This window comes from Carcharodon carcharias, chromosome 15 (genome assembly GCF_017639515.1).
Source record: "Carcharodon carcharias isolate sCarCar2 chromosome 15, sCarCar2.pri, whole genome shotgun sequence".
Taxonomy (NCBI): domain Eukaryota; kingdom Metazoa; phylum Chordata; class Chondrichthyes; order Lamniformes; family Lamnidae; genus Carcharodon; species Carcharodon carcharias.
The window spans coordinates 88,016,748-88,040,172 of NC_054481.1; the positions used below are offsets into that span (position 1 = coordinate 88,016,748).

General features: G+C 41.3%; 1 protein-coding gene across 4 annotated transcripts in view; it reads right to left on the reverse strand.

Annotated features, from left to right (window-relative positions):
• si:ch73-206d17.1 (tyrosine-protein kinase STYK1) overlaps positions 1–23,105 on the reverse strand; it is a 130,991-nt gene extending 107,886 nt beyond the window's left edge. For 3 of the 4 annotated variants that reach the window (XM_041207121.1, XM_041207120.1, XM_041207118.1), the window contains exon 1: positions 22,880–23,105. The gene's annotated coding sequence lies outside the window, so the exon portion shown is untranslated. Of the gene's footprint in view, positions 1–22,472; positions 22,660–22,879 lie in introns of those variants that run through there. The other variant, XM_041207119.1, reaches the window with a different exon arrangement.
• Between the last annotated feature and the right edge of the window lie 320 nt (positions 23,106–23,425).

The following is a 23,425-nucleotide window of genomic DNA, read 5'->3' on the forward strand; positions in this document are numbered from 1 at the left end:
ATGTGTGTAAGAACCTCTTTATGCAGCAAGTGGTGATGACCTGGAATCCACTGCCCATAAGGGTGGTGGAACTGGAGACAATTAATGATTTCAAAAGGAAATTGAATGGGGGCTTAAAGGTGTTATGGCACAGCTGATATTAAATGTCGAGCTGCCCAAATCCCAAAGGGAAACTGGAAACAGCTGTCAAAATGGGTTTTTTTTAATTTGTATAGTATGAAGAGAGGTTCTGAAATCAGGGAATTATGTATTTGACTACTTGTGATGATTTTATAGTGAAATAAACATTTATTTAAAAAATTAAACCAAAAAATAACACAATTACACTTAAACACAAGAATGGCTTCACACAGTAAACTGTACTTTAAAATAGTTCTACAAGATCTTAACTACCCTCAGAGCTAACTTTCCCCTTTCTGGTCATCAACTATCCTTATAGATTTTAAAATCTATAAAATTCCAGTAATTTCACCACACAGTGCCTTTTTCCCTTGGGGTGTCCTTTGAAGCTGATGGCAACTGGTTCTCCTGGTCTGGCCTTGTTCACACTGTCTTCTGGGAGTTCTGACCAGCTATCTTGCTGCCTTCTGGGAGATCTAAACAGCTACTCCCTCACATAGGCTTCAATATTTCCTTAAATGCATTCCTTCCCTTTGATCTCTCTATTGTCTCAACCAATCTCTTCAGAAATGCTTTCTTCCCAGCCTTGTATTGACTTCTTTACTTTAGCTCTTAGGTATTTTAAAAAAGTAAACTTAACCTATCTTTACTTTATTTACTTACACCTTTTTACAAGCTGCATATATCCCCCTTTGAGCTAAAACAACTTAATTCATATCTACTCCTGTTATTGCTTTATGTAAAACTCTGATTGAAGTTCCCCTTGGTTAATTAACATATCAAAATCACTTCTTACTGTTGGCTTTAGACTCTTGCAGTCACTCTGGCTCTTACTGCAATTACCATATTAACACCCCCAACAGCCTGTCTTCCAGTACATAAGAAATATGACAGAGTTATTAACAGAAGAAAATTACCATTTATTTTCTTGACAGCTGCTCCCTTTTTTTAGAAAATGAACATTCATCATTCAAAAAGACGCTTTCGTTTTCTCAACCTCTTTCCTATTAATTACTTATCTCTATACACTATACTATAATGTTATAAAATGCATGCAATAACATAATATACCGAAGGTTTCAGTAAAAATAGAGTCCAATTCAGTCATTTTCCCCCAGGTTTCACAAGTCCAATCTTCCTTACACCTTAAACCCTTGATAATGCATGAGCAATTAAGTTTTCCAATCCAGCCACGTTTTTAATTTGCAAGTGAAATGGTTGTAATAATAGACTCCATCTAAACAGTCTAGCATTCTGGTTTCAAACTTTTCCAAAAATCTTAATGGGTTATGGTCACTGTAAATAATTGTTTCTGATGAATTGCTCGCCAGATAAATTTCAAAATGTTGCAATGCCAGTACCAAACTCAGTATTTCCTTTTCAACGGTGGAGTATTCTTTTCTAAGAATATTTAACTTCTTTGAAAAATATCCCACAGGCTTTTCAATACCTGCATCATCTTCCTGCAACCATGCAGCACCAATACCAACATCACTTGCATCAATAGCCAATTTAAACTGCTCGACATAATTCAGTGTCGCTAAAACCAGTGCTGTTGTGAACACAGTTTTCAGATTCTTGAATGTATTTTGGGACTCTGATGTCTAATGAACTTTTTTTTTTTAAAAAGAGTTCATTTAATGAACCACGCTGCTAAAGTTTGGCACGAGCTTCCTGTAAAATCATTCATGCCCAGAAATCATAAAAATTGCCTTTTCGTTGAAGGCACTGGGAACTCATCAATCGCCTTTATTTTTACATCTTACCATGTCCAACAGGATGGCCTAAATATTTGGCCTGTGCTTTCGCAAGTTCACTCTTAGCTAAGTTCACCACCAAATTAGCTTCTTGTAGATGATTGAATAGTTCTCCCAGATGCTGTAAGTGCTCCTCCCATTTTTGACTGAATACCAGCAAATCATCAGTGTACACAACATAGTAACTCATTCCATCAATAACTTTATTTGTTAGTCTCTGGAAGGTTGCTAGTGCATTTTTCATACCAAACAGCATGACTTTGAACTGACAGGGTCAGCTGATGTTACAAAAGCTGAAACCTCTTTCGCCCTTTCCGATAGGTACTTGCCAATATCCTTTCAGCAAGTCAAACTTTGGAATGAACTTTGATTGTCCCGCTTTCTCCATGCAGTCTTCCAAATATGGAATAGGATATGAACCCGCTTTCGTCACTGCATTCGCTTTTCAATAATCCACACAGTCTTTATGTTCCATCCAGCTTCGGTACCATCACAACAGGTGAACTTTAATCGCTGCAACTCAACTCAATAATGTCATCCTTGAGCATAAATTCAATTTACTTTTGCACTTGTAATAATTTTAACTGGATTCAACCAATACGGATATTGCTTGATTGGAACAGAATTCCCCACATCTACATCATGTTTTTCCCAATTTATCCCCACATAGTTTTATGTGACTGCAATAGCTCTCTCAAGTCACTTTGATTCTTAGCTGGAAGGTAGCTCAGTATTTCACTCAAATTTTTAAGTGCTTCCTCATTGTCCAATTGAATTTGAGGGAAGTCAATTTCAGAATCTTCCATCCCTACTTACTTTTCTTGATTCATCACTACTAATACTTCTTTTTGGTTATCCTCCCTATCGAAGTGTATTATATTTATGACATACCCTCTAGGTTTTTCTTCTATCTGGAGTTCTTACTAAATAATTAACTTAATTTCTTTGCAATTTGGTAAGGCCCACTAAGCCTGGCTTTTAACAGTTCGCCTGATGCTGGCAACAAAACTAACACTTTTTCCGCAGCTACAAAGCTACAAGTCTTTGCCTTCCTATCTGCTTCTGTCTTCATCACCTGCTGTGATATTTTTAAATGCTCTTTAGCTAACTCACATGCTCTGTTCAATTTTTCCCTGAATTTTGATACATGATCCAAGAGAGTGGTTTCTGAATTCTTACTCACTAACATCTCCTGAATTAATTTGAATGGCCCTCTTACTTTATGACAATACACTAATTCAAAAGGACTAAACTTTGTTGAGTCATTAGGTGCATCTCTAATAGCGAATCATAGGAGCTGAATTCCTCTATCCTAGTCTTGTGGGTAATCCTGACTATATGCCCTCATCATAGTCTTTAGAATTTGATGCCATCACTCTCATGCCCCTTGTGATTCAGGATGATAAGCTGACAATTTAAACTGCTTTATCCCTAGTTCATGACTTCCCTAAACAACTGTGACATGAAATTTGAACCATGATCTGATTGTATTTCTTTTGGAAAACAATATCTGGTAAAGAATTTTGTCAGTTCGTCAATGATTTTTTGCTGTGATATTTCTCAATAGTATCACTTCTAGGAATCTATTGGATATATCCATGATTGTCAGCAAGTACTGATTTCCAGTTTTGTTTTAGGGAGGAGTCCTACGCAATCAATTAGGATCCTAGTAAAAGGTTCCTCAAATGCTGGAATAGGAATTAAAGGTTTAGGTTTTATTATCGCTTGAGGTTTTCTTATCACCTGACATGTGTGACATGTTCAACAGAACCTGGCTGCATCTTAATGCAGTCCAGGCCAGTAAAACTGTTTCTGTATTTTGGCCTGGGTTTTCTTTATTCCTAAATGCCCCCCTACTGGAACTTCATGAGCTACTCTCAGAATTTCCTTCTTGAATCCAGAAGGTATTACTACCTGATGTACTTCTACTCATTTAATACATTATCCTTAAGATAATAACATTCTGGAATACACTTTCCCTTTGTGTCTGAATAAGCTGTTTGGTATAACTGCTTTATTTTTGAATCTTTTTGCTATAACTCCATCATTTTCCTTGAGCTAAACACTATAGCTTCATTCTCCTCCATTCTCTCTTCCTGAACAATCTTATCAAAGATAGTATAAGCTAATTGCACTTCAGTTTCTTTGTCCTGTCTTCTGGACTCCTCCTCCTTTCTCAACTTATGAGTCTGTGATCGTGTCACCGCACTGTCCAGAAACAAACCAAGATATTCTTCCTGCAACACTTCTTTTCTGCAGGCTGTTCAACTACATTTGGCATCACCAACAACTGTGACCCAGCTACATCATTTCCTAAGATAAACTGAATCCCTGAAACAGGCAATTTCTCCTCTACTCCTCGAACCAGCTCACCTGTTTTCCACTTACTCTTTAAATTTATCTTCCACAATGGAACAGGTTTAGATTCCACTTATCCTGTAACCTTTTCCTGTAACACGCCCTCTGGATAACAAATAACACTATCCCTTAACATTAAGGATCGACTAGCCCCTCTGTCTCTTAAAATCTTATCTTTACCAACTCTTCCTTGTTTACATGAAAAGATTTTTCCCTCACAGATGAAATCTTTAAACTTGTTTGCAAGCTGCCTTTCAACTCCTTTGAATAGGCTGTGAACCTATTTTCACACTTTTGGCTAATACTTGTGCTTGCTTTTCTGCTTGAACAACTCCTGTCAGTTTGTCCTGTTCTAAAGCCTCTGACATTACAACCCCTTTCATAGTCCCTACTAATCCTAAATGTTTCGCATGTAACCCCAGCACATTGTAATAAGATTGGCCATACAAAGTCAATGAAAACATTTAAGTTTTTTTTACATCTCTTCCACTCTCAGCACCCTCCTTCCTAGTCTGAGGTGAAATCTCCTTAGAATCTCCCGCTGTTCCTTCTCTCCCTCTCACTTTCCCATTTCTTATCCTTTTCAGATTTGAAATGGTGTCAAAAAGTAGGTTTGATTTATGACCTAGCTCAATCATCTGCTATCTCTGCTGCCTGCCTAGCAGTTTTAACCCTTTGTTCCTCCAGATGGGTTCTAACTACTGAAAGAAGTGAATCATTAAATTCTTCCAAAAGAATTACTTCCCTAAGGACATCATAGGTTCCTTCTATTTTTAATGCCCTTATCCACCTGTCAAAATTACTTTGTTCGACTCTTTCAAGCTCAATACAAGTCTGTCCAGGCTGCTTTCTCACATTTCAAAATTTCTGTCTGTATGCCTTTGGAACCAATTCATAGGCACTCAGAATAACCTTCACTGCATCATATTCCCCAGATATTTCTTCTGACAGCAATGCAAATACCTCATTAGTTCTACCTACCAACCTAGACTGTAATTGCAATGTCCAAATTTCTTTTGGCCATTTCATCCGTTTACCTCTCTTCTCAAATGAGATAAAGAATGTTTCAACATCTCTTTCCTCAAACTTTTGAAGAGCTTGTACAAATTTGAATATCTCCCCACTTGTACAAAAGTGGCTATGTTATCCTCAGAACCTCTCTCAGCCTCAGATTTATTTTTTAACTTCCAGCTTTCTGACCTGATATTCTTGTTCTCTATCTCTTTCCTCCATTACCAATTTCTCCAGTTCCAATTCCCTTTCCCATTTTCTTTCTCTCTCCTGCCTTTGAGTGTTCCCTTTGGAATGCCCTTTTTCGTTCCTTTTCTTTTGCTTCCAATTCAAGTTTCTTCAGTTCCTTTGCTTGTTCAAGTTCAAGCTTCTTCATTTCTAACTGAAGTCTCACTACCTCCAGCTGTGACTCACTAGTTTCAGGTATCCCTTCCAATTTCAAATGCTGCGCTATTACTTCAATTATGTCTCATTTCCTTAGCCTTGTAGGTAAACCTAATTGTAATGTATCTGCTAATCTTATTAACTTAGCTTTAGTTATCTTTTGTAAACCATCCAAGGTTATACATAACATCTACTCCCAGATAAGTATTAGTAACTGCCAAAGCCATTTTGCAGTCTCCCACTTTAAAATCTCACAATACCACTTCTGGTTCATTATACTTCTCACCCTTGTTGTCTTTAAATTCACCAATTCCAAGCCAATCAAGGAATTATTCTTTTAATATCCTACAAAGAGTCTCCAATTTTGTTACGGCATGGCTGATGGTAAATGCCAAGCTGCCCAAATCCCAAAGGGAAGTTTGAAACAGCTGCCAAAATAGTTTTGGCAATTTGTGTAGTTGGTTCTAAAATCAGAGAATTATGTATTTGACTACTTGTGATGATTTTATAGTAAAATAAACATTTATTTTAAAAAATTAAAGCAAAAAAAAAAACACAATTACCCTTAAGCACAAGAATGGCTTTAAATAGTAAATAGTACTTTAAAACAGTTCCACAAAATCTTAACTACCCTCAGAGCTAACCTTCCCCTTTTCTGGTCAGCAACTATTCTTATAGATTTTAAAATCTATAAAATTTGAATAATTTTAACCACACAGTGCCTTTTTCCTTGGGATGACCTCTGAGGCTGATGGCAACTGGTTCTCCCAATCAGCCTTGTTCATATTGTCTTCTGGGAGTTCTGACCAGCTATCCTGTTGTCTTCTGGGAGATCTAAACAACTACCCCTTCACATGGGCTTCAATATTTCCTTAAATGCATTCCTTCCCTTTGATCTTTCTATTGTCTCAACCAGTCTCTTCAGAAATGCTTTCTTCCCAGCCTTGATTTGACTCTTCTTTATTTTAGCTCTTAGGTATTTTACAAAAGTAAACTTAACCTATCTTTAGTCACACCTTTTTACAAATTGCATATGTCCCTTTTGAGCTAAAACAACTCAGTTCAAATCTACTCCTGTTATTGCTTTATGTAAAACTCTGATTGAAGTTCCTCTTGGTTCATTAACATATCAACACCACTTCTTACTGTTGGCTTTAGACTCTTGTAGCCACTCTGGCTCTTACTCCAATTACCTTATTTACACCCCCAACAGCTTGTCTTCCAGTACATAAGAAATATGACAGGGTTATTAACAGAAGAAAAATATTACCATTTCTTGATTTCTTGACAAAGGAAATAAACTTGCCGGGCTACAGGGATAGAGCGAGAAAATGAGACTGACAGGATTGCTCCATTGAGAGACATCATAGACTCAGTGGGCCAAATGGTCTCCTTCTTTGCCATAAATGACTAACTGGAGATCAGGATAAACCTCAACACCACATTAAAAATCCAACTTCAAGCAGCTCCGCAAGTTGTTAAGATATCTGAATGTTTAAAGAGAGTAAACCAGAGCCTCCAGGTTATCTGGTGAGACAGCGCAAGTGCTTCCAACTAAAACTAGTTAGAGATGCCAGTCATTATTAGGAACTCTGTGGCAAAATCCAGAAATCGAGCAGCATACATCAATGGCAAGTGGTGGCAGGGTTGCTGGTGCCAATTTCACCCACAGCAACACAAAGCTGACAAAAGTTTGTCACAGCTAAGAGAGAAGCCAGCCATCCTTTACCGACCCTTCTCTCACCATCTGCCTTCCCCAAAACAACTGTTCACATTTCGTACCTCGCTTAGCCAAGTGCTGCAATTGCTTTCTATCTGTACCCAGGAGGTACCTCGTAGCCTTTTACTCCCTCAGTCTGCCTTAAACTATACTTTCAAACACATCCTGGTATATTCAGTCCTTTCCCCGATCATCTGTATACAACATGAATAAGTTCCTAGTCTACAGCAATGCGACAAAGAAACCTAAGACAACCAGCAAATGTGGCTAAAGTTGTTCAGCACCTCGTTATTCAGTGAACTCTCCTGGTTCAGGTTCCTGTGTAAAGTTTCGTCTTTCCTAACTAAGCCCGATTTCATTGGCAGAACCAAGATAAACATTAGACATTTGTCTACTCTCCATTATTAGTAAAGTGATGGAAGGGATCTTCAACCGTGTCATCAAAAGGCACTTGTTTAGCAATAACCTGCTCACTGATGTCCAGTTTGGGTTCCGCCAGGGTCACTCAGCTACTGACCTCATTACAGCCTTGGTTCAAACAGGGACAAAAGAGCTGAACTCCAGAGATGAGGTGAGAGTGACGGCTCTTGACATCAAGGTAGCATTTGACTGAGTGTGGCATCAAGGAGCCCAAGCAAGACTGAAGTCAATGGGAATCAGGGGGAAAACTCTCCACTGGTTGGAGTTATTCCTAGCATAAAGGAAGATAGTTTTGGAGGTCAATCATCTCAGTTCTAGGACATCACTGCAGGAGTGCCTCAGGGTAGTGTCCTAGGCCCAACCATCTCCAGCTGCTTCATCAGTGACCCTCCTTCCATCATAAGGTTAGATGTTCGCTGATGATTGCACAATGTTCAGCACCATTCGTGGCTCCTCAGATACTGAAGCAGCCCGTATCCAAATGCAGCAAGATCTGAAAGATATCCAGGCTTGGGCTAACAAGTGACATGTAACATTCGAGCCAGGCAATGACCATCTTCAACAAGAGAGAATCTAACCTTCTTCCCTTGACGTTCAATGGCATTACCATCATTGAATCCGCCACTATCAACATCCTGGGGGGGTTACCATTGACCAGAAACTATACTGGGCTAGCCATATAAATGCTGTGGCTAAAAGAGCAGGTCAGAGGCTAGGAATCCTGTGGCAATTAACACACCTCTGGGCTCCCCAAAGCCTACCCATCAACTACAAGGCACAAGTCAGGAGTGTGATGGCATACCCTCCACTTGCCTGGATGAGTGCAGCTCCAACAATACTCAAGGAGCTTGACACCATCCAAGAGAAAGCAGCACACTTGATTGGCACCCTATCCACAAACATTCATTCCCTCCACCACCGACGCACAGTGGCAGCAGTGTGTACCATCTTCAAGATGCACTGCAGAAATTCAGCAAGGCTTCTTAGACAGCACCTTCCACACCCACGACTGCTACCACATAGGAGGATAAGGGCAGCAGATGCATGGGAACATCACCACCTGGAAGTTCCCCTCCAAGCCACTCACCACCCTGACTTGGAAATATATCGCCATTCCTTCACTGTCGCTGGGTCAAAATCCTGGAACTCCCTAACAGCAATGTGGATGTACCTACACCACATGGACTGCAGCAGTTTAAGCAGGCAGCTCACCACCACCTTCTCAAGGGCAATTAGGTATGGACAATAAATGCTGGCCCAGCCAGTAATGCCCACATCCCCTAAGTGAATAAAAAAATCTTATGCACACTCTTACCCTTAAATTCTGCTTAATGAACAATAAATCCAATCAAACAAACAGCAATACACTGCAGAGAATATATTATACTTTAAATCCAATCAAGTCTCACAATGACTTGAAATGTTACCAGTGCTGCAGCTCCTATTCCCAGTGGACATCCGATGGTGTTGCTATTCTGGAGAGTAAATACAAACTGTAACAAACCATCCTATTAAGGCATTGTGTGGTGAATGACTCAGTGAACACCGTGTACGTGGCAAGTAACATTAAATCAACTCAACTCTACCTGTGGCTCCAATTTCAAACAGTGTAGTGTGATTAAAAAGTTTAATATTTGAAACAAAGCCTATAAGAAGTATATGGGGATTAAACAGCCAACACCTCTAAAATAGATAAAAACAAAAACTGCGGATGCTGGAAATCCAAAACAAAAACAGAATTACCTGGAAAAACTCAGCAGGTCTGGCAGCATCGGCGGAGAAGAAAAGAGTTGACGTTTCGAGTCCTCATGACCCTTCAACAGATGTTCTGTTGAAGGGTCATGAGGACTCGAAACGTCATCTCTTTTCTTCTCCACCGATGCTGCCAGACCTGCTGAGTTTTTCCAGGTAATTCTGTTTTTGTCCCTCTAAAATAGATGTGGGGTGCGCAAGTATACAACTGATACAGATGCAGTCACTGCAATGCAGGCAGCAGGCTAATCTGATGCATCCTGCTCTTTTAAATGATTGCTGTATGCAGCCAGAGTTACGAGCGCTGTATGTAGGTTCCCTGCTGATGCAGCCAGATATCATGAGAAACTAGTATTACTTAAAAGGCAACCTGAACATTTCAAGGTGAAGTGTGGCGGCAGGAAGTGGTAGGAGCTTTTTGAAAAGTGAACCCAGGTATTCAACCCTTCCCTTCTCGCCAAGAATAGACATAGGTAATATAGCAGGTTTCAAAAAACCTTTGATTAGGTACCACTTAGTGGACCCGAGACTATGTCAGGACGTGTGCAGCACAGAGACACGTAGTAGGATGACAGCAAACTGCCAACAAAACAGAAGACAGGTTAGAGATTAAAGATGATTCTTCAGGTTTGCAAAAGTTGAGAAGCAGTATTCCACAAGGAACACTGCTGGGACCACTTGTTCATTATTTATACAAATGAAATTAGACTTTGGAATTGGAAGTGCAATTTCAAACATTGCAGATGACTCCAACTTGGCAGCTGCTAAAGTAAACTGTGACAAGATACCACTGGGAGTAATTTTAAACCCCAAGAATGGGCAGGTTGGGTAAGGACGAGATGCAAAACTTTGTAAGTATCAAGTCCAATCTCCGTTAACCCACTTTGTTATTTTACAATCACCAGAGGAAATAATCTTTCCACGCTCATTTCAAACCTCCGCATTGTTTTAAAAACCTACGTCAAAATTTCTTATTAGCCTCGTTTTGTTCGAATGAAAATCCTGAAGCTTTTTCTCATCTCTGGTATCTCTTAGCCATCCTAGTCCTGATGAATCTACACCATACTCTCTCTCTGTTATTAATTTCTGTTTCATACTGAGTTGTCCAAAATTGCACACAGTACATTCTATATAAGTGGGTGGTATGGCAGTGGCCAACAGACCAACATGGTGCAAACTCAGGTTTATTCTGTTCTTTCGACATAAATTGAACCATACACATTTCAGGTGGGGCAAAACCATTCTTATGGTTTGAACGAATATGGAAGAAATAACAATTGTAATGTTGTTATATTTTTATAAATTGATGCTTTATGCCCATTGGTTATTGGTTGCCCTTTTCAAAAGCAGACATTGTGCACCAGGCACATGGGGATAGGGCAAAGAATACTGGAAAAAAGTGGGCAAATTTGTACAGCCCATGATCACATTAAGAAAACACATCCCGTTGAGTGAAGCATCAATACAGAACTGTTTGATAAGGAAACCCCTCCCCTTTATGAGCAACTAAAACAAAAATCTTCAGGAAAAGGAAACAAAAAGTCTGTTTTTCTTTGACAAATAAACCTTTGGGTCACAGATTTTATACAAAAGGTGTTTAAACAATGAAAATGCACCTGTAATGACAGCTTAAAATATCTGTTAATGATCAACTACAGCATCTGATATTTTTAATAATCCTTTCATTGGTTACCTTGGTATATCAGACTTGCTTAGTCATCATTTAATTTTGTAAAATTAAATGAAGATTGCAGAGGTCTCTGGTGCATTGCTTTATGCAATAGGTACAAGGAGCACCTTTAGAATACTATGAACTATATGAACATCTCAAAACTCAATAGCTCTGACAGTAGATCATTTTTGTTCAAAGACTGTGACAAGATAGAGTAATTTTTTTATTGTGAGTTCTCATTTTGTTCCTCTTAGCTTAAAAATATAGGTTCTTGTATGAAAGACATCACTCTCAAAATGGTTTCTGAAGCTGCACACTGAGGGATTGTGTCACCTCCTGCCTTTACTTGAAGTACATCAGAATGAAGTCTACAAAGTTAAGCTTGTTGATTAACAAAAGAAATATGTGATACCAAAAGGAGTCACCAAGCATCATTATTGATCTATGTGGTCTTGTGGCACAGTGGGTAGTGCTCCTGCCTCTGGTTCAAGTCCCACTCCATGACTTGATGACCAAGGAAGATGCATTCAATATGCAGCCAAACAGGTTAGTATCAACCTGTAAATCTTTCCAACACATGCCAATGGACTGGACTAGCCATATAAATACTGTGGCTAAAACAGTCAAAGGCTAGGCTTCATGCGACGAGTAACACACCTCCTGAATCCCCAAAGCCTGTCCACCATCTACAAGGCACAAGTCAGGAGTGTGATGGAATACTCCCCACTTGCCTGGATGAGTGCAGCTCCCACAACATTCAAGAAGCTGGACACCGTCCAGGACAAAGCAGCCCACTTAATTGGCACCACATCCACAAACATACACTCCCTCCACCACTGATGCACAGTAGCAGCAGTGTGTACCATCTACAAGATGCACTGCAGGAATTCACCAAGGCTCCTTAGACAGCACCTTCCAAACCCATGGCCACAACCATCTAGAAAGACAAGGGCAGCAAATAAATGGGAACACCACCACCTGTAGTTCCCCTCCAAGTAACTCACCATCTGACTTGGGAATATATCACTGTTCCATCACTGTCACTGGGTCAAAATCCTGGAACTCCCTTCCTAACAGCACTATGGGTGTACCTACACCACATGGACTGCAGCAGTTCAAGGCGGCAGCTCACCACCAGCTTCTCAAGGACAAGTAGGGATGGGCAATAAATGCTGGCCCAGCCAGCGACACCCACATCCCTTGAATTAATATATTTTTTTTTAAATACAGCATGATGAACCAGGAGATGTTACATATGTCACCTTCCCCAGCCTGACACAATGAAATTCAGGGCTATGGTCATTTTTACAGCCACTGGCAGTGTTCTCCTCGCCCTGCAGGTCTGGCTGCAAGAGCTGACCAAGTTCTGTAAGCACCTCCTCCATAAAATGTGCACATTGTTCCTGGCTTCAGTTAAGTGGTCCTGGCAGACTTAAGATGGAGAATGCCTCCTGCTGAGAGCCCTCCTTCCTGTTCTTATCCTTCCCCCGTATGCAATTTTGGTCTACATACTTAAGGAAGGATATACCTGCCTTGGAGACAGTACAGGGGAGGTTCACCAGATTGGTTCCTGGGATCAGGGGGCTGTCAGAGGCTGAGTAAATTGGGCTTTTGCTCTCTGGAGTTTAGAAGAATGAGAGGTTATCTCATTGAAACAAGATTATGAACGGGGGTGACAGAGTAGACAATGAGATATTGTTCCCTCTGGCTAGGGAATCTAGAACACAGAGGCAGGGGCCTAGGATAAAGGGTCCATCATTTAGAATGGAGGTGGGGAGTAATTTATTCATTCAGAAAGTTGTGCATCTTTGGAATTGTCTACCCTAGGGGATTGTGGATGCTCCATTGTTGAATATATTCAAGGCTGAGATAGGCAGATTTTTGGTCTTTGAGGGAATAGGAGTATGAAGAGTGAGCAGAAAAGTGGAGTTGAGGTAAAAGATTGGCCATGTTCATATTGGATGGTGGAGCAGGCTCAAGGGGTCAAATGGTCTACTTCTGCTCCTATTTCTTGTATTCTAATGTTCTTATGAGCAGCTTTTCCTCTTCTTTACTGTCTATGTTCCATCTCTATATCATGCTGGAACCAAGGGGAATTGCAACTATAGCCCCGTGTCTGGGATCAAGTAGTATGCCCAGAACCCCTGCTGCCCCATCCAAGGCCTTCTCCAAATACAGCACTGCTCCCTGCAAAATTCTGCAACTTAAAACAACACATCAAAACATCCAGCACTTCCACAAACTCAAACAGATCCAGTAGAAAGTCATCAGCAACTAACCTGCAAGCTGGTGGGTGGCTCCTTCATGTTGCTGAGCACATGTTCAGCTGCACAAGCTCAACAGAGGGTATTAGCTAGAGTGGCGAGGTCGGAAAAAGCAGTACTTACAACAAATCAGCATTGCACACTGACTGACATTGCATTTTGCCTACACTGCACATGTCTGTTGCTCGCTCATAATTCCTTTGCTAATGCTCTCACTGGATGACATTGGGCATGCGCTGACAGGGTTCTTTATTCTTTCATGAGGTGTGGGCATTGCCAGCATTTGTAGCCCATCCTTATTGCTCTTGAACTTTGTAGCTTACTAGGCCATTTCAGAGGGCAGTTAAGAGTCAACCACTTTGCTGTGTGTCTGGAGTCACATGTAGGCCAGACCAGGTAAGGACTGCAGATTTCCTTCCCTAAAGGACATTATTGAACCAGGTGTTTTTTTTTTTAAAAACGACAATCGATGATGGTCTCAGTCACCATTACTGAGACTACCTTTCAATTCCAGATTTATTAATTGAAGGTAAATTTCACCAGTGATGGCATTCAAACCCCCTCCCCACCCCCCCCCACCCCCCCACACACAGGGAATTAGCTCGGGTCCCTGGATTACTAGTCCAGTGACATTACCACTATGGGTCTGACACAAATGTCATTTTGAATCCAAAACAGAACCCATAGTGCCGAATTAATGGACGCTATGAAATCAGACAAGTGATAATGATGGTATTGTCAATAATTACTTTGCATCAGTATTTACAATAGAGGAAGAGGCCAGCATGTCAGACATCCCAAAGTAACTAAATTGAGTCAGGGACAAGGATTCACCAAAATTAACATAAGCAAAATAATAGCAATGGAGAAAATAATGATGCTAAAGAGTGACAAATCCTTAGGACAAGATGGTTTCTATCCAAAGGTTTTAAAGGGAGTAGGTGAAAACATTGTCGATGCCCCAGGATTTATCTTATAAAAAATTATCCTGTTTCGGGAACTATTGCATTAAATTGGAAAATTATGCATGTCACTTTGCTATTTAAGAAATACAAGAGGGAGGAATGAGGGCATAATAGATCAGGTCAAATTATTGATCAAAATCCTGGAACTCCCTTCCTAACAGTGGGTGTACCTACACCACAGGGGTGGCAGCGGTTCAAGAAGGCAGCTCACTACCATCTTCTCAAGGGTGATTAGGGATGGGCAATAAATGCTGGCCCAGCCAGTGAAGCCTACATCCCGTAAATGAATTTTTTAAAAAGTAGCCTAACATCTGTTGTTGGGAAATTACTAGAATCTACAGTTAGGGATAAGATGGCTGAACACCTTGAAAATTCAGCTGATCAGAGAGAGCCATCATGGATTTGGAAAGTGGAGCTCAAGCCTGACGAATCTGACTGTATTTTTTGAAGATGTGACTAAAGTGATGAACAGGGGGCTATCTATGGATGCTGCTTATGTAGACTTTCAGAAAGCATTTCTTTCATAATGCCCCTCATTAAAGACTGTTGGCTAAAGTTGAAGCCCATGGAATTGAAGGCAAATTAGGGACAATGGGCAAATACTTTAATTGACAGGATAAGTCTAGTTGTGTCCTGCAAGGATCTGTATTGGGGCCTCAAAATTTATTAACAACCTAGACAATGGGAAAGAAAGCCACATGCCTAAGTCTGCCAATTACAAAAAGATAGAACACGGAGTAAGCAATGTAGATGGAAGCATAAAACTACAAAGAGATATCAACAGATTAAGTGAAGGAGCGAAACTCTGGTAAATGGATTTCAATGTAGGAAAATACAAGGTTGTCAACTTTATACCTAAAAAGAATAGAAAAGAGTACTTTCTAAATGTTGGAAAGCAAGAAACAGTAAATGTAATCATTTCCACTCATATCTTCATTTAAGAACTAAACCAACAATCTACAAAAATAGCATCTTAAGCATGACTAATTGAAACATTAATTAGCGTCAAACGACACACAACATATTGAGCAAGAATATGTAATCATGTGAAAAGGTGTTACCAGGTTGGCTGAACATTTCAATCCTCCCGTTGATTCATCTCTGATAAGACAGAACTGAACACAGCAAGTAAAAAAATAAAGACACTGCCAGAGACTTTGAAAATCTGGCCTAGGTAATGTAATCAAATATTTTACTAATTGTAACAACAGAAACAGCTTTAATCTGTCCGGGGAAATGACTGCCTCCTGTGCTTGAAACCCAAATACACATTACAGTCATTTGTCAAGTGATAAATGTCTAACACAAATTTTGCCCACTATAAAAATACTTTAAAAAAAATTCTATTAAAATCCAACTCTCCATTGTTGTCCCTTTTCTTCATTGCAACTCCTTCTTTGTTTTAATTTTAAATTTTACTTTGCTTCCCACCAAATCTAATAGCTCATTTCTCAAAAGAAAAACACCACCTGCTTATCCCCTCTTATCCCTGTATTGGAAGCGAGGAACAGTGGCCACAGCAACTTGACAGCAGGTGTCAACAACGCAAACAGCAACTCACAACACCAGCTGATAACCACCCCACTTGTGGCAGATGCTGCCACTGCCTCTCACGAATTGGGCACTTCAGCCAGCAGCTGAAGTGCACTTATGCAGGGATGACCGTGGTTTGAAATTCTTTTGTGACAAGAAATATGTACACATTATAGTGCAAAGCAGCAAAGTCACTGCAGGGTGAAGGGTCAGAAAATTATAGCGCTTTTTATGATCTGTAATGAAATGCAAATGCTTCTAGATCACTTCAAATATGTGGAATTATTAAGCTTCTCGTGGATGTAGTTTCCCCTTTGTTTACCTTCTATTACTGTCAAGACAGTGGATCAAAGCATTTGTCAAATGCATTTTCAAATCACCCAAGTGGTCTCAGCATTTCAGCATTCAATGCAGTTAGCACATGTAATACAGGATGAAGTCTATACTAACAAAGTGACATTGCTGGATTATGTACAGCTATGCCTTGTTTAGAATTCCTAGCGTATTCATAAAAAGCGGGCATGCTGAACAAAAATCACTTTTGCATAAAAAAAACATGTAATAAAGATGTATTTTATTCCTGACCTGTAATTTTTACATTAAAAACCTATTGGCTGCCTTGAATCTAACTGGCCCGAGAATCCCCTTAGCAACTTACTAACTCTTAGTAAATTGCCCCTTGCTCGCCACTTCCCATCTCCAACTCATCATTTCCCACTTGCCACCTCTTCTGCTCGCCGCCTCCCTTCCCATCCTCCCACTCACTGACCCTCTTGCTAGCCACTTCCCTCCCTGACCATCCCACTCACTGCCTCTTCCACTCGCTAACTTTCCCTCGTGAGCCATCACTGTTTAGCAATGGCTGGGGGGCGGGGAGATGAATAAGTGGGGCAGGAGGCGGCAAGCAGGGGGAAGCAACGAGCAGGAGGGTCAGCGAGTCGGGAGGGGAAGTGGCGGAGCAGTAGTTTGTTTTTTTTTTATAAAAGACTGAGCATACTCAGTAACCGTGCTAAAATGAAAACATTCTTTAAATGCAGGGTGCCTGTAAATGCAAAGTAAAACAAAAGACTAAAGAGAAGGGGGGGGTAGGTCAGAAAAGTATTTCAAAAGGGCAGAATTCCATAATCAAAAAGTCAGAATTCCAGCAAAAGGCTGGAAAGGACATTTCTCATCCCTGCATATGAAACTATCCCATTGCCAATGGATTTGCTACATGTCCATCGTCTCATGGAAATGGAATGATGTTGACAAAGGGGAGTTGGGAGAATGTTAAACTGAAAATTGGACTCAACATGACTAAGGAAGCATTCCACAGGAATTTTGTTGGCACAAATCAAAAGGCAGAAACGTGATGAAAGTCATGGGTTGAATCTCAGTTGAAACCAGGACAATTTCAGAGGCATTTCAAAACAACAATTACGCTAGCTCCCAATAAATCCCACACAATAGGTGTGGGCAGGTAAATGCATTCATAGAACACCAAGGAGAGGCTAAATTAGGTAATCCTGAAAACATGCACAGAGAAAACGGTCTGCGATTAACCTGCCTCACAATCAGTTTCACAAACGATGAGAATATCTGCATAACGAATCTCCCTTCTCACATCCCACAATCTCTTCTGATTTAGGAGCTGCAGATAGTGTAAGCTCACACCTCTTACTTTCTCCTTGCCCTTCACCACAATCCAATCCTTGTACCTGTTTCCTTTCAGAAATCCAAGAGCTGCGGCCTGCCCAGGGAAGAACACAGGAAGAGCAAGATGAACTTGAAGATAAACAAACATTTTCATAGTCCCAGCCACCAGCTCGGATATGGACACTGCAGATAATTCTGAGGATAGAATGGATGCGGAATCTGCACGTGGTGAGATGCTGGGAACAGGAAAGAGGATAGCACAGGTTCTGACTCATTGGAGGGTGAGGTCACACACTCAGATGATGGCTTTGATGGAGTGTGCTACAGAAGACTGATGGGTACATGCAATCAAATGCTTGGTGCACAGGAAATCCTGCCAGAAAGCAAGCAGTCAAAGCAAAAGAACATGGAGGTGGCTCACCCAATTTGTGACAGGGCCTAATGCAGAGATTGGAGCCCATCCTTTCCAACATGGAATAGATGACCAATGTCTCAGCATCCATTGCAGTATAAGCTGCATTATCCAATGTCTTGGTGCTGCAGTAGAAGCTCAGACCACCATCATGGCTCTGAACACCAGTTTGCAAAGGGGCTTCCAGGCCATCACAATACTCCTGCAATCTGTCCTTCTACAGATCTGCTCCGGAGAGACTCTCCACAGATATGGCATCCTGCTGAGGGCTCTTCTGCTCCTCCTCCCTCTTCCAGCAGGTGGTCCTGCTCTGCTGGCATCTCTTCATTCTCCCAGTCATGGTCAATGCCAAGAGGAAGACCGACTAGGTCACCAATGTCTGAAAGAAACTGATTTGTGCACAAGCCTTTAAGTCACCCTAAAAGTAACTTAGCACCAGCCAGACCACTCCCTGTGCATTAATGAAACTTTAACCAACTACAGAAAACACCTAAAATTAGCAGAATTGCAACAATAGTCAGGAAAAATAAACTAGCAGCTGGACTCTAAGTAGTTAATGATTCCTTTAAATAGCACTGGTCCTTCAGGCTGTTAAAGTTCATATTCCACTGTGTGAGGTTAAGCGAGGGCATTGACTACAGCGTAGAGCTCCAGAATGGCAAAGCTGACATCAAATCAATATTGCACACTGATTGACCTCAGGATTTCCCTGCTCAGCATGCTGTTGACAGACATTAGGTTGTACAAGCTAAACCCCATTACCAATCTAGCATCTGGTACATTCCTTGTGGAAGTGTGGCTAGATGTCCTGAACATCATTCAGGATACTCAAGGATCATAGTGTTACTGAGTCCAAGTTCACCCAACAATGCCTTCTAATGCCACAATATGGTCTACACTCCATCATTCTGTCAAACATCTATTACTTAAGACACTGGAATTGTGGAAATCAGGTACAAAACACTCAATTGTCTTTTTTTCCCTTTTTCTTGACTCCTCAAAGCCTGTCCACCATCTCCAAGGCACAAGTCAGGAGTGTGATGGAATACTCTCCACTTGCCTGGATGAGTGCAGCTCCCACAACTCAAGAAGCTTGACATCTTCCAGGACAAGCAGCCCAATTGACTGGCACCCCATCCACCAGCTTAAACATTCACTCAATGCACCAATAACGCAGAGTGACAGCTGTATACCACCTACAAGCTGCACTGCAGCAACTTACCAAGGCTCCTCAGACAGCACCTTCCAAACCTACAACTGCTACCGTCTAGAAGGACAAGGGCAGCAGATGCATGGGAACACCACCACTTGGAAGTTCCTCTCCAAGCCACTCACCATCCTGACTGGGAAATGTATTGCCGTTCCTTCACTGTTACTGGGTCAAAATCCTGGATCCTCCTCCCTAACAGCATTGTGGGTGTACCTACACCACATGGACTGCAGTGGTTTAAGAAGTGATTCAATTAAGGATGGTCAATAAATGATGGCCTAGCCAGTGACACCCACATCCCTTGAAAGAATTTTTTAAATGGCCTTTATGAGCAACCATTTTTTCATTCGCCAACAACACTTGCGGAATAGAAGTAAATCCCAACAGTAACAAAGCACTGTACCAATTCCATATGAAATGCAAAGCAGGTTCAGGTACATACCCACATAGATCTGCTTGTATAAATGAGTGGGTATGTAGCAACTCTAATAGCTAAGCAGCAAAATTATGTGTTGGAGATATCCTCTACTAATAAAAAAGTAATGAGGTGTTCAGCAAAAATATGAAAAATACTTGCAAAGTATAAAAAAGCTGAGATTAAGAGATTTTATAAATATATTGGAAGCCACAGTGATTAGGGGCAACTTGAGCCAATTAAAGATGCAGGCTAGAACTTAATGAACAATAAGGAAAGGGCAGACTTGTTTGATGAGTATTTAGGCCTATTTACAAGAAGATGGGGAGGGAGTGGGGGAGCAGGGGTACCTGGGCATCCCGAGGAGGCAGGGATCCTAATGAATTTAAAAGCAGGGCCTCTTTATATAATCCTTTTGTTCCCCTTCTGGCATCCAGCCAAATTGACAGACTAGCTGTCAGGCAAAAAGGCTGGCAGCAGAACACTCCAATCAGGGTTCCTCAGAAACTAGCCCAGTCAACAGGGGAAGGTTGGTCACTGGTGATGGGGGAGACAACCACAGCAGTGAGGAGAGACCATGATCAGCAGAGCGTTTGTTGGAGGGGTCGGGATCGGGGAGAATGAGGGTAGGGGTGCACTCCTCCTCATGATCCTAAAGGAGTGCTCAGCACTTACCTTCAGCAGCCAGCTGCTCCCCTATCCTTTTAGCTGCTGGTTTCTGAGCCCTGAGAAATCTGGCTTATGTGGCAGGTTTCGGTTGTGTTTCATGAATGTTAAGGACCCCAACCCTCTCTGCCCATTGTGGGGTTGGGTGAGGGAGGTGGGGGATTATCTAATATTGACCCCTTTGAAACCATTTTCACAGTAAAGGAAGAGAACAAATACCAGTGGTACCAGGGAACCTAGGAATAAATAAAAAGGAACATAATGGACTTTTAACATTAATTCAAAAAAGTAATGAAGTAAATAATAGGACTTAAGCTGGACAGATCCTGGAGATGGGTTGGTAATTGGCTGGAAATTAGGAGACAGTGGTGTAGTGGTAATGTCACTGGAATAGTCATCCAGAGGCCCAGGCTAATGCTCTGGGGACACAGGTTCAAATCCCACCACGGCAGCTGGTGGAATTTAAATTTAATTAATAAAATCTGTTATTAAAAGCTAGTCTCAGTAATAATGACCATAAAACCATTGGCAATTGTCGTAAAAACCCATCTGGTTCACTAGTGCCCTTTAGGGAAGGAAATCTGCCGTCCTTACCTGGTCTGGACTACATGTGACTCTAGACCCACAGCAATGAGATTGACTCTTAACTGCCTCTGAAATGGCCCAACAAGCCACTCAGTTCAAGGGCAATTAGGGATGGGCAACAAATGCTGGCCCTGCCAGTGACACCCACATCCCATGAGAAAAATAAATAAAAAATGAAAAACTAGGGAGAGAGAGGAATTTACTCAGATTGGCAGAGTGTGACAAGTGATGTTCCCCAGGGATCCGTACTGGGGCCACAGCTTTTCACTATATAGTAATGATATGGTTAGGATACATGTGAATGGGAACTACTAAAAGCTGGTGAATAAGTACAAAAAGAGATTTTAAAAAAGGCTAATGGAATGTGGGTCTATAATCTCAAAGAGCCTGCAATTTAAAAGTGCTTCAGTTGTACAGAGTCTTGGTCACATCCCCCAATACAGCACAGGTTCACCAGAGTGACACTGGGGGTTAAAACATTAAACTATGACAGATTGCATAAACTTGACTTGCATTCCTTGATCTAATAAACATCTTTAAAATGGCAAGGGGATTCAAGGGGTGGATAGAGAGAAAACACTGTTGTCTTTGGCAAATCCAGAAGACAACGTAACCTTAAAACTAAAGCCAGGGACAATTGGAGCTTTCAAGACAGAGAAAGATGGAATTTTGTTCGGAAATTTGGCAAAGGCCATGGAGCAAAGGCAGGCAAATGGAGTTAAAGTGCAGATCAGCCATAACATAATTAAATGGCAGTACAGGTTAGATGAACAGAATGGCGTTCTCCTGTTGCTATAATTAATGCACCTTGTGGTCAGTCATGGCAGTTTTCAGGCTTCCAACATCTGAACAAAACTGTAGTCACACTGACTGCCTAATCCTTCAATTGATCCAGGAACAATCCTAACTTTCTACAGCCCACATCTTAAGTAAGGTTTTCATCAGCCCTGGTGGTCAGAGGATGCAGATTATAGTAATCACTGCACCAATTAAAGTTAAAACCCGAACTTTAATCCTTCCTGCCGAGCCCTTGGGACTTGTACCAACTCCATCAATTGCTCCCAGAGCAGTCTCTGCAATGCTGGGAGCTCACCCACAGCTTCTACTTCCAGTTATCTGCCCATCTCATCCATTGATACTAAAACCTTTCCTCAAAGACCTTGCTCCTCATATTGAAAACACGGGGGGGGGGGGGAAATACAAGAATCATTAAGTTTTATTCATGGGTGGGAACTGCCTAGAAATTAACTCATGTTAATTACACACAATTCAGACTACCCAAATTGATTGCAAAAAGCTCTCAATAGCAACCTTGGCCAACATCAACCATCTCCCTGGAAAACAGGGGAGAAGCCACCCTTACCCATTCCTTGACAGATAATAAAATGCCCACAGTTCATTCTCCCAAGCTTATAACATGTAAAAGCCTTCAGTCCGGTTCTAACAGGGTCTCTGTCACTTAGCATATGACACAAGCAAAGTAGAATCTGAAACAAAGAAAATGCAGGAAATACTCAGCAGGTCAGGTAGAATCCATGGAGAGAGCCCAGTTGTTGACCTCTCATCATAGGATAAGTACAAAGGAAGCTTTACCCTGTATCGAACCTGTGCTCTCTTCTCTCTGCATGCCCTGGAAGTCCTGAATGCCTTTTTGCGTGTTTTCTCTCTCTCTCTCTCCACAAGAGTTGCCTGTGACCGACTGAGTATCTATTTTCATTGTAATAGGTCACACTTCACTGCAGTCTACCCTGGAATAATGAGACCAGAAAATCCTCCATCCCGGGAGAGGCTTCCCAATTTAAAATCCGCGCGCGCGCGCACACAGCTACAATCTCATCCTCAGCTTTGGAAATCTCCGACCTCCTCAGGTATGAGCATCCCTCACTGAGCTCCGGAAACGGGTTACTTTTCTTTTTCTAAAATGAACAGATACACGTGCCAAACTTTACTTTTACTTCTTTTTAAAAATGAGAAAGTAGCGTGTATCATATCACAGTTACCAGGTCTCGGTGGGAGACGTGTGGACCTCTCATACACAATAAGAGGTTTCTCAACTCAGCCTGTAACAGCTTCAAGGATCCCCGACGGTTTCCATCCAATGTAAACCACTGCTTTAATGATCACGGCAGAATCTGCAGTTAGAGATATACATCCCTAACAATTGACATTTTCTCCTGGTTTCACTGTCCCTTTCCTTTATCTGGGTGTAGTTTACACGATTAGAAAGATTAAGTGCTTTATTGAACAAACCAGCCACCAAAGGTGAACCTGTCATAGGAGGGTGTAGTTCCTAATAGAGATCAGCTCACCTTTTGGAGGATGTGACGCACTGTGCAAGGGTGTGGCTGTGGAGTCTCCTGATGGTACTATTGCCCAAATAACTCATATTTGTGGTATTTACCTGGGTGAAGGAGGGACCTTTGAATCCACGTTGTAATTACAAACCCGAGTCGACTGCCGTTTTGGATAATTTTGTATTTTGGTGCCAGACAGAAACTCCTGTCTGGAACTGTACAAAAGGGTGTCACTGGGCCAGAAATCAAGTG